Genomic DNA, 12,084 nt, shown 5'->3' with positions numbered 1-12,084 from the left:
ACTGTACATAATTATGGTACATGTGAATCAAGACCAGGGAGTCGTAAAAGCCCTGCGTGCTGGGCTTTTACGACTCCCTGATCCAAAGACTCCATAACCAAATAAAATGTGAATATGAATCTGTAAAAATCGATCTCGCAAATTTTTTTGTAGCCTGATCATGCTTTTTTTTTTTTTTGGTTTATATTATATTTTTTATACAGTACATCATTGTACAGAAACAGAAAATAATGCACCCATTTTGATATTCCAGGGGATGGCCGGCCCACGTGCACGCCTGGTAAAGAGAATAAAATAGAGAAAAGAAAAGACGGATATTTCACAGGAAGTACATGTACATCAGGGAGTCGTAAAGGGTATTTTACGACTCCCTGATGTACATTTAGAAAAGCGATCCTGTCAGCTTTTCTATTATTGTGTTCACATGGCAAGAAAAACGACACCGCTATGCTACGTAAGTTTCTACGTAAGGTGCTCGGTATTTCACTTAGGCTACGTAAGTCTCTACGTAAGGTGCTCGGTATTAGATCTACCAACGCGTGGTAGCCGTGTGCTGTGCACGTGCACGGCAGACATTGTGTTCAGTGCATGCAGTCCGCGGATCCGTGTTCGAACGTTCGGATATGTGCATGCGCGAGGAACTAATAGTTTCTTCTTTGGAACTGCTTCTTGCATGAGCTGTTTCGGATATTTCGTCTCATGGCCTGGCTTATTTCGTTTCGGCGCTGCTGAGACCTCCTTTCGCGGAATTTTACTCAATAGAGAGGTTAAGTTTCACGTAAAAGTCTTACGTCCGTGAACTTTTACGTCAAAAAGTGAAAAAACTCACGTAAAATTTGACGTGTTTTACGTGAGTTGACTGTCCCGCGCGTAAGTTCATAACGTGAGTTTTTGGACGTTTCGCTTGGTTATCCCGACCGAATTTGTGTGAGTTTCCGGAATTTTATGGAAATTTATCGAGTTTGTTGGAAGATTTGATATTTGTGCGAACTAAACCCGAATCCTGCAAGGCAAAATTTCACGTCACGTCGCACGTATAACTTAACCTCTAAAAATTACACGTAAGGCCAAACTAAAGAAGGTGTGTGGTTCGACTCACCCGACCGACCGTACAATTTCAGCCCGACCGTAACTTTTTTTTTTTTTTTTTTTTTTTTTTTTTTTTTTTTTTGTCTGGCACCTATGAATTCAGGGGATGGCCCACGCCTGGTAAAAAGAAAAAGAAAAAAAGAAATCATATTAACAAAGAAAACTAAAGAAAAAAGAATGTTTGGCACCTATGAATTCAGGGGATGGCCCACGCCTGGTAAAAAAGAAAAAGAAAAAAAAAGAAATCATAACAAAGAAAACTAACTAATAGCGAAAACAATACAGCCATATAACAAGAGGTGAGGGTTAACCCAGACGACACTCAGCATTCACTAGAGCTGAGGGGCACTCCAGCTGCTGATCCAAAGGTGCTCGCCTGGATCGATGACCTCTTAAGCTTGCAATCGCCGATCTGATGAGGGCAAACCCTAGGCGGCAACGAAGGTGAGCCATCACCATGGAGAACGGTTCCTTCCGCTTCTCAGCCAGCATTGATGCAATGCGCTTGAGGAAAGCAGAGGCAGCCTTGCCTTGACCACCGGAGGCACAAAACACCAAGGGGACGAACGATGCCTTCTCTACTTCCCTAACACGCTCTTCATAGTGTCGCCGTTTCTCCTTCTCGTGCTTAGTGAACGTGCTGTTGAGGGAGGGAGCGGTGTTCGATCGGACAAAAGGGTTAAATACCCGGACATCAAAGAATGTCCTCTCGAAACGGCCGCCCCACACCCCGCTGGCAGCAACATCTAGGCGGGCGCCATCCTCGCTGATTGCAGTACGATACCTCATCCGTTCCCCGGAAAGTGGCTGGAGAGACGGCTCCACACTTACGTCATGTGCGACGCGTGAAAGCAGTGAGGCGGTGATGTCTCGCAGCTCGTTATGCCGGAGTGACGGATACCCTCCAATAGGGCACGACAGGGCATGCGCGGTGCTGAATGCCTGACCACAGACGCAGGTGGACGGCAGCATTGGGGGGACCCAGCCATAGCGAACATGGATGGCGTCGCGAAAGCCAGCCTTGCTGAGGGAAAAGCCGTGGACTTTCAGTGGCCGGCACGTGAGCCAATTGGAGGCCCCCTTCAGCGAAGCAAGCTCCACACAACGCTGCAATTCCTGTGAAGCGGCTGAGACGACATCCTTGGCGATGGTTGACTCCTTATTCCGCTGTCGGCTGCGGACTTCGGACTTCCTGTGCAGCGTAAGCTGCGTGACGTCGGGCAGGTAGGACATGCCAGAGAGGATTCCCTCAACCAGCGTTTGGGTGATGTGGCAGGATGAGTGGAACTGTTCTGCTAACGAAGAGACGATGATTAGTCCCAGGCCACCCAAACGACATGGTAGAGCCAGGATCTTCCGTTCGGCAGAGCCTGGAGAGGGGCGACCGAGGAGGGCTGGGAGTAGCAGGTGTACAACCGCCTGCTCCAAGGGCTCCAGCAGGGTAGCTGTGTTGGGTACTGTCCTGGCAACAAATGCCCAGCGATGCCGTAGACCGTGCGTAAAGGTGGAATACGCTGCATGCGGCTGGGAGTGGGCAAATGTAGACAGCTTGTCAACCTCCTTGCACCATGTGTTCACCTTGCCCGTGACATAAGCCGCTACAAATTCCGGGGTGCCGAGTGCTGCACCTAGATGTCGGTACCCATCTGAGCGGACTTGGATACGTGTGTCAGCGAACAATTCAGTGGCACGCTCGAGATGTGCAGGCTTCACTAGTAGTACGGATTTCTCCGGGTTGAGGAAGTATCCATAGGCCTCACCGCGCTGTGATAGGATGTCCCACCAGTGGCGAAGTGGCAGCAGTGTTGACGCTGCTGTAGCGTCATCGGCGTACCAACTCTGGGTGGCTCCACTGCTACGGCATTCTTCAATGAGGGGTAACTTTTTTTCGGCGGGCTGTCGTGTGACTGACGTACGTGGACTGAACACGTCCACGTCTATACGTCTACGTGCTGTGCGGCGTGAGTCTGCGGACGCAGGCGGCTCCTTTTGGACTTGACTTGTAGTTGTACTGCAGTGCAGTGCAGTGAGTGGTACGACTGCTGCCTTGTGCTGGTAGTAGAGTCTACTCGATACGCGTATACAGTGTATTTACATGTACTAAAAAATATATTAAAAAAAAAAATCCGCCCGCCCGCCCGTAAAAAAAATGTCCATGTTAGTCGAACCACACACCTTCTTTAGTTTGGCCTAACGTGAGATTTGCACCGCGTTTTGAAAAAAGGGCAAAAAACGTGTAACTTAACCTCTCTAATGACAGGTGAGTTGACCAGTTGCCTTTGATTCATTTGCTTGTGTTGACTCTTTCATTCAGGAAAAGTGTGCTGATTTTGGGGCGGAATGCAATAAATAATGGAAAAGTTGACAGGATCTCTTTTCTAAATTTTGCTTTTCTGTTGCCGAGGCCTCCTTTTACGGAATACTCGATGACAGGTGATCTCTAAGTTGACCGGTTTCCTTCGATTCGTTTGCTTATGTTCACCCTTTCATTTACGGAAACGTGTGCTGATTTTATTCGGATTTCGATCCATTTTTATCTCTTTGCCCTTGTCTACAGTGTGCGAAGAACGCGAGTTCACCTTCTTGACGGTAAGGCTTATGTTAGATGTGTTGTCGAAATACTCATATTCATTGTACATTGGTACGTTACAAGTAAGGTACTGGTCAGTGGCATACTATCGTTGGCAGTTCCCAATCTGGAGGGAAAGGTTCAAGTACCAATTGACCGAGTTTGCAAAATAAATTCGCATATCAGGGAAAATCTCTATTGTGAAGAGATTCAGTAACTTGTTTGTTTCATACGAAACAATCCAATCGGTGCAGTCTCGTCTCGTGAAAATCTCGTACTTGTAAGTTATGATTGGATTTGTTTACTCGAGTCTGGGCTGTTTGATTTCCCCAAATAAAGTTTCGTGCCGCCAAAGCAAGAATTACGATCTGCAATCCGTTTGTAGTGCCTGTAAGAATGTGGAGTAGATGGTACTTTCTCTGTTGCTGTTTCAGTTGCCGTGATGTTGCTAAAGAAAGGTTCAGTAGAGAGGTTCTTCAAAACGAAAATTCGAACGAAGTTTCGCGACAGTTCTTGCGAAAGTGTGTGCGAATTTTTGCACGAACTTTGCGTTCTGCACATTTTCGTAGTTTGCGCGCGCCAAGTGCACGTACCACGCCATTTTCCTACGACAGTTCATTTCGCGTTCCCTGCAAGTTTCGCGTCCAAAGGTGCGAAGTCTCGCACTTCATGATGTAGAGCGAAAGTTTGTACGCATTTTCGTTTGCAGAACCTCTCTAGTGACTCAACTGTTTCATACCACACGAGTCAATCTATTCGTATGTCTATTGGAGAAATAATTGTATTCACTGGTTATAAAATAGGTTAAGACAAACTCACAGAATAAATACCATCGGTCCCTTGGTGTTCGTCCTAAAGAGGTTCGACTGGATATCATTCATACTCACCAAAAGATGTGTAAAATTTTATTATTGTTGAGTGCCTTGTTTATCTCTCAGTACCTCCAACCATAGCCTTGCCCCTTTTATCCTCAGGATCAGTGTAGTTGTTGGAACGAGGTTTTGGACTCGGCAATTTATTTGTTTACATTTTAAGACATGTTTATTGTTTCTCCTTTGCTGTGTTGTTTTAGAAAATCGTGGACTAACAGTTTCAAGTCATTGAACTACTTCCAAAAGTTGTATCGGCATCAACAGGATTACCATTTCAGTGCAATATGATGCAGGATGACCTTATCACGATAACCCATGATTATAAACCATTATAAACAAAGAATCAACAAAAACATCTGCGACACGCACCTGGCTACATTTCTCAAATAAATTTGATCGAGGGTGGGAAAATCTGAAATATCTGAAAGGCAAGACCATTTTATGACAGGGTCATGAAATTCTGCAACAGCAAGTTGCAACATGCCTGTCCCTCCAGAAACTTGCGGAGACATTTCGGAAATATCGCGGAAAAAGTTGCGAGGTAAAATGCCACAAAATGCGGGGAATATTGCGGATTTTGTCAAATATTGCGGGATTATTGTGGTAAAATTGCGGAAATTGCGGCCGATTTTGGGAAATCTTGACGTCGGGGTAGGCACGCGTTTTCTTAGCTGTAGTTTTCGGTGGATTTTTCGGTAGTTTTTCCAGCTTCGGCGCGCCTCTCCGGCAAACCAGCTGATGCAGAGTGCCACTTGTTGCCGGTGCAATGGCAACGGCACCTGCGTCCGATGCGAGTGCCACAAGGAGGGTCGAGGATGCAGGAATTGCCTCCCCTCAAGGAAAAACCGATGCCGGAACGGCAACAGCCAACCGTCATCCCAACAACAACCGCCCACAGCGTCAGGGACCCGTACCGTACCGACGTTCGAGCCAGCTCCTGCGGCCCAACTGCCATCCACGGGAGCCCGCACAGCAAGCGAGGCGGCAGTAGGTCAAACTGGTGCTCGTATGCATGCTGACGATGTCATACAGCGTGATGTGACAACGAGGCCGGCTACCACAACTGAGACCCCAGATCAGAGTCACTCGCCCGTTTCTAGCTCGCAACAGCTAGCGTGGGACCTGCTCGAGGCTGCGGACCCTGGAACGACCTGTACCAGGTGTCCGGACCTAGTGACCTCCGCGACAGCGGAGGATATATCAGTGTCCGACAGTCAAGTGCAACTGCTTGCCTCCCTGGACGAAAATCTGGAGACGGAACAGTCGACTTCTCAACCACACACACACCACGCACCGACACCTGTCCAGCATCCTACCGCCCCACTCACGGCCAGCCTAGAGGGTGTCGAAGACCCCAGCGACACAGGTACCACTCACGCACTGCCTCCGTACCAAGCAGCATGTCATGACCTTCGGATAGGTAGCTGGAGCGCGCAGGAAACTCATCAGATCATTACATCTGCCTACTCGGAGACAGTCCACTTTCGGCCCAACCTCTTTCCAGTGCCCTCAGGATCCGTTGGCTCACGGTTTGTCCGCACACTTACTCTGTACTACAAGATATTCGGTGACAAGGCAGCAGGTGAAGGATTAGCGTTGAAAGCAGCCATGACAGTCACACAGTTAACCCTGCAGCAACCACATCGAGTCCTCGACCGACAAGCACATGTCGAATGCCTCCGAAGACGACTCACCCTCTGGGAAGAAGGCGACATTGATGCACTGATGATGGAAGCCAGAACAATTCAACGGCAGCTAGTGGCGGCCACAAAGGGGTCAAAGTCCAGCAAACAATCAGAGGACGATGCTCGAAGATTCGCCAACCTAGTACACACGGGCAAGACTGGTGCAGCTATGCGCATGCTGAAAGAGACACCCGACAGTGGCCCCATGCGTCTGGATGATAAAGTTGGCAATCAAACTGTCCGTGACATCCTAAAGGACAAACATCCTGCCGCTCAGCCAGTCGACCTGTCAGCTGTGATGGACGGACCAGTGCCCCCCACACCTCACCACATTATGTTCGCTGCCCTGGATCGAACTATGATCCGGAAGGCTGCCCTGCAGACAGAAGGAGCTGCTGGCCCATCAGGCATGGACGCATCTGGGTGGCGACGGATGTGCTCAGCTTTCGGCCAAAACTCAGACCAGCTCTGCGATGCCGTAGCATCATGTGCAAGAAGACTCGCAACCTCCGCGGTGGACCCGGCTGCACTGGAAGCCTATGTGGCGTGCCGACTCATGGCGCTCGACAAGCAGCCAGGCGTCAGACCCATTGGGATCGGCGAGGTCGTTCGAAGGATAGTTGGAAAAGCCATTCTCTACATCACCGGGCCTGCAGTTGAAGCCGCGACCGGTTGCACCCAGCTGTGCGCAGGCCAGGAAGGAGGCATCGAAGCAGCCATACACGCCATGCGCACTGCCTTCGCCGACGAGGCAACAGAGGGTGTCTTGTTTGCCGACGCTTCCAATGCATTTAATCGCATCAACCGGGACGTATGCCTGCGCAATGTCCAATGCCTGTGTCCTGAGCTGGCGACAACTCTTGTCAACACATACCGAAGCCCTGCCCAGCTATTTGTGGATGGCGAGACAGTGTGGTCTTGTGAGGGCACCACCCAAGGGGACCCGCTCGCCATGGCCATGTACGCTATCGCCACAATCCCCCTCATTGAAGAATGCCGTAGCAGTGGAGCCACCCAGAGTTGGTACGCCGATGACGCTACAGCAGCGTCAACACTGCTGCCACTTCGCCACTGGTGGGACATCCTATCACAGCGCGGTGAGGCCTATGGATACTTCCTCAACCCGGAGAAATCCGTACTACTAGTGAAGCCTGCACATCTCGAGCGTGCCACTGAATTGTTCGCTGACACACGTATCCAAGTCCGCTCAGATGGGTACCGACATCTAGGTGCAGCACTCGGCACCCCGGAATTTGTAGCGGCTTATGTCACGGGCAAGGTGAACACATGGTGCAAGGAGGTTGACAAGCTGTCTACATTTGCCCACTCCCAGCCGCATGCAGCGTATTCCACCTTTACGCACGGTCTACGGCATCGATGGGCATTTGTTGCCAGGACAGTACCCAACACAGCTACCCTGCTGGAGCCCTTGGAGCAGGCGGTTGTACACCTGCTACTCCCAGCCCTCCTCGGTCGCCCCTCTCCAGGCTCTGCCGAACGGAAGATCCTGGCTCTACCATGTCGTTTGGGTGGCCTGGGACTAATCATCGTCTCTTCGTTAGCAGAACAGTTCCACTCATCCTGCCACATCACCCAAACGCTGGTTGAGGGAATCCTCTCTGGCATGTCCTACCTGCCCGACGTCACGCAGCTTACGCTGCACAGGAAGTCCGAAGTCCGCAGCCGACAGCGGAATAAGGAGTCAACCATCGCCAAGGATGTCGTCTCAGCCGCTTCACAGGAATTGCAGCGTTGTGTGGAGCTTGCTTCGCTGAAGGGGGCCTCCAATTGGCTCACGTGCCGGCCACTGAAAGTCCACGGCTTTTCCCTCAGCAAGGCTGGCTTTCGCGACGCCATCCATGTTCGCTATGGCTGGGTCCCCCCAATGCTGCCGTCCACCTGCGTCTGTGGTCAGGCATTCAGCACCGCGCATGCCCTGTCGTGCCCTATTGGAGGGTATCCGTCACTCCGGCATAACGAGCTGCGAGACATCACCGCCTCACTGCTTTCACGCGTCGCACATGACGTAAGTGTGGAGCCGTCTCTCCAGCCACTTTCCGGGGAACGGATGAGGTATCGTACTGCAATCAGCGAGGATGGCGCCCGCCTAGATGTTGCTGCCAGCGGGGTGTGGGGCGGCCGTTTCGAGAGGACATTCTTTGATGTCCGGGTATTTAACCCTTTTGTCCGATCGAACACCGCTCCCTCCCTCAACAGCACGTTCACTAAGCACGAGAAGGAGAAACGGCGACACTATGAAGAGCGTGTTAGGGAAGTAGAGAAGGCATCGTTCGTCCCCTTGGTGTTTTGTGCCTCCGGTGGTCAAGGCAAGGCTGCCTCTGCTTTCCTCAAGCGCATTGCATCAATGCTGGCTGAGAAGCGGAAGGAACCGTTCTCCATGGTGATGGCTCACCTTCGTTGCCGCCTAGGGTTTGCCCTCATCAGATCGGCGATTGCAAGCTTAAGAGGTCATCGATCCAGGCGAGCACCTTTGGATCAGCAGCTGGAGTGCCCCTCAGCTCTAGTGAATGCTGAGTGTCGTCTGGGTTAACCCTCACCTCTTGTTATATGGCTGTATTGTTTTCGCTATTAGTTAGTTTTCTTTGTAATGATTTCTTTTTTTTCTTTTTCTTTTTTACCAGGCGTGGGCCATCCCCTGAATTCATAGGTGCCAAACATTCTTTTTTCTTTAGTTTTCTTTGTTAATATGATTTCTTTTTTTCTTTTTCTTTTTACCAGGCGTGGGCCATCCCCTGAATTCATAGGTGCCAGACATTCTTTTTCTTTCTTTTTCTTTTTACCAGGCGTGGGCCATCCCCTGAATTCATAGGTGCCAACTCGTAAAAAAAAAAAAAAAAAAAAAAAAAAAAAAAAAAAAAAAAAAAAAAAAAACTTGTACTGTAGTGCTGTACGCGTATACGGTGTACAGCATAAATCATGCATGACAAAACAGAACGTGTGCTGCGCTGACTGTGTTCAACTGCCTGACAGGAGCTTGCAAGACAGCTTTCCTCCATCCTCGGACAACACTCGACGCGAGCCTTATTTTGTGACTTGTCAGCCGCTGATTCGCCCAGAAACTTCTCCATTCTGGCGTCGATCTCACAAGTCAACTACTGACGAGCTTCAAGAACTAAACAACATCGAAGAAAGACTCGAATATCGCAGTTGCTTTTCGAAATATCGCGGTGCTTTTCAAGTATCAAGGACAGTTTTTTACAAGAATCGCGGATGATTTTTCAAATATCGCGGATATCACGGACTTTTGTTCAAATCGCGGAAAACAACGCGGCCGCGGAATCGCAAGTTCCTGGAGGGACAGACATGCACAGAATGACCTCCGTATAAAAAAAGTATCACCACCACCAGACCACGACTCGCATGTTTCCCCGCCGAAGAACATGCATTATGCTAGTGCCATTTTCTGCAAGAAAAGGCTTGCACATCATGCGTATAATCAAGAGTCCATAAACACTTCATGCACTCTTGGTATAATACGGTATTGATATGATGTGAAGGCCATCACTATTGATAGCCTACAAGTTGTAATAATAGGGCATTCCATTGATTGGTGACAGAAAAAACTATAGAAATTATAGCAATAAAAACTGCTTTATGGCAGTTTTCTAAAAAAGGTTATTGTGTTCTAGTCCATGGACCCCGTCTAAAAAGTAAGAAATTAACGAAATGTGATAGCCGAAAATTAAAATTTCACACAAAACCTCACAATAATCACACACAGAATGAAAAGCTACATGTACCGTAAAAGACCTTTTCTCCTCGTGATCCTCTTTCCTATGCATGCATGTTGCCACTTGTTGGTGCAGTACAAGTTTAGTGTTGAAAGCTGCATTTCAAGTGTTGTGATTATTGTGAGGTTTTGTGTGAAATTTTAATTTTCGGCTATCACATTTCGTTAATTTCTTACTTTTTAGACGGGGTCCATGGACTAGAACACAATAACCTTTTTTAGAAAACTGCCATAAAGCAGTTTTTATTGCTATAATGTACAATGGGGACACAGTGCAAGTAGTTAGTTCTCACAACGCCAAGCCACACTGCGCAACAGCCAACGCTGCTGACCGGTTCTGATCCACGGCAGAGGAAGAGGCTGGACGTCGATGACCACGAATGGCAGCGGCAGCTGCTCAGAAAGCCCAACCTCACGCGAAGAAAGGCAGAGAGAGAGAGAGAGAGAGAGAGAGAGAGAGAGAGAGAGAGAGAGAGAGAGAGAGAGAGAGAGAGAGAGAGAGAGAGAGAGAGAGAGAAGAGAGAGAGAGAGAGTGGGGAGGGTTGGGGGCAAGAGAGGGGGAGAGAACTAAATAAAGTATAATTATATAATGCGTAAGTGGTGCACATTCAGATCCAGAGAAAGGAGTAAGCAGGGCACGAGGCGTATGGCAATATGCAGCAGTGTGTGGGCAGATGTGCATACATCTTACAAAGTGCCAGTGGCCCAGTGCCATTGCCGGGCACGGAGGTGCCGGATGACAGACACTTTGAAACTTTGCAGCCGTTTCCGGTCAGGTGGCTGGCTGAGGACGGCGGGTGGCAGGGCATTCCATACAGGGACAGCACAGGCGGGGAAAGCTCTACGGCAACTTTCCCGGCTATTGACAGGTAGCCCTGTTTCAAGCTGGTAGTTATGCATGTCGAGACGGACGAGAGAGAGAGACGAGTGGGTCGAACATGGGCTGGTCGGGGGGCTTGAGTAGGGGTTTACGACGAATGCAAGGGACGCTGTAAAACTGTCAGGGATGACGTGTTTAAGACCGTTCCCCACTGTAACAGATTCACTGTTACTACTAACGCTAGGAATAGGATACACTTATCACCTGCTATTATCACGCTGCTGCTGTTAGGTGGTATGTCCATCATTGCTTGTTCATGTATATAAGAATGCATTATGGCAAGGATCATTGCTTATTCCAAGAATGACTACTGAAGTTAGTTGGACTGTTACACTGGTAGCAAGAGGATGGTTTTTCTTTTCGTCATGTTCGGGCTATGCGCAGTGGCCGCATTAGTCGCCTACGGTATATTCGAGATTCAGAAGCGTCTGAATCACCTTATCGCACTCGGTCAGTGCGATGGATCAGATCAAACGCCAAGACGTGCTCAAGCTCCCAGCGGAGAGAGGCCACGCATGCGCCATGTTAAGTCTCCGCCTGTGTTTCGTGGAGATACAAGAGAGTTCAAGGAGTGGGCCTTCGCCATCGAACTCGCCATGAAGTCCCTGCAGCTGGACAACGCGGAGGAGCGCTTGAGCTACGCGGCGAGTTTCCTGGAGGGCAACGCTCGTCTTTGGTTTATCGCCTCTCAGGAGGCAAACACGCTGTTTTCCGACTGGCCAGACCTGAAGAGCAAGCTGGGAGAAGTGTACGGCCCGGTTTATGACAGGGAACAGGCGCGCATCGACTTATTCGCTCTTCACCAAGATGAGACTCTTGACGAATACATCAACAAATTTTCGCGGCTTAGCTTACAAGTTCCCGAGCTTGATGACCACTCCAGAGCTATCTTGTTCACGCGTGGGCTGGCTCAGGGCCTAAGCGGTGAGGTACTTAGGGAGCATCCGCAACATTTGGCCCAAGCCATACGAGCTGCGGTCTCAGCAGACCAGTCGATGCGGCTAGCCCAAGCAAGCTACGCCAAGGCAGTGCGCGCACCAGGGCATCAGAGGCGCCAGCCTGGACCCTGGTCAAGCCAACCAACACCATGCGGTGGGAGAGAAACCAGGGAGCCAGAGGGTCGTTCAAGGCTGTGTTTCACCTGCAGGAAACCCGGCCATATTGCCAGATTCTGTCCAGAAGGAGGGAGGAACGCCACAAGCAAGCCTTCTTTAAACGATGGACGCCAGTAAGGAAGG

Source organism: Sycon ciliatum, chromosome 4 (genome assembly GCF_964019385.1).
Source record: "Sycon ciliatum chromosome 4, ocSycCili1.1, whole genome shotgun sequence".
NCBI classification, from domain to species: Eukaryota; Metazoa; Porifera; class Calcarea; order Leucosolenida; family Sycettidae; genus Sycon; species Sycon ciliatum.
Note: the sequence above shows the minus strand (reverse complement) of the source record.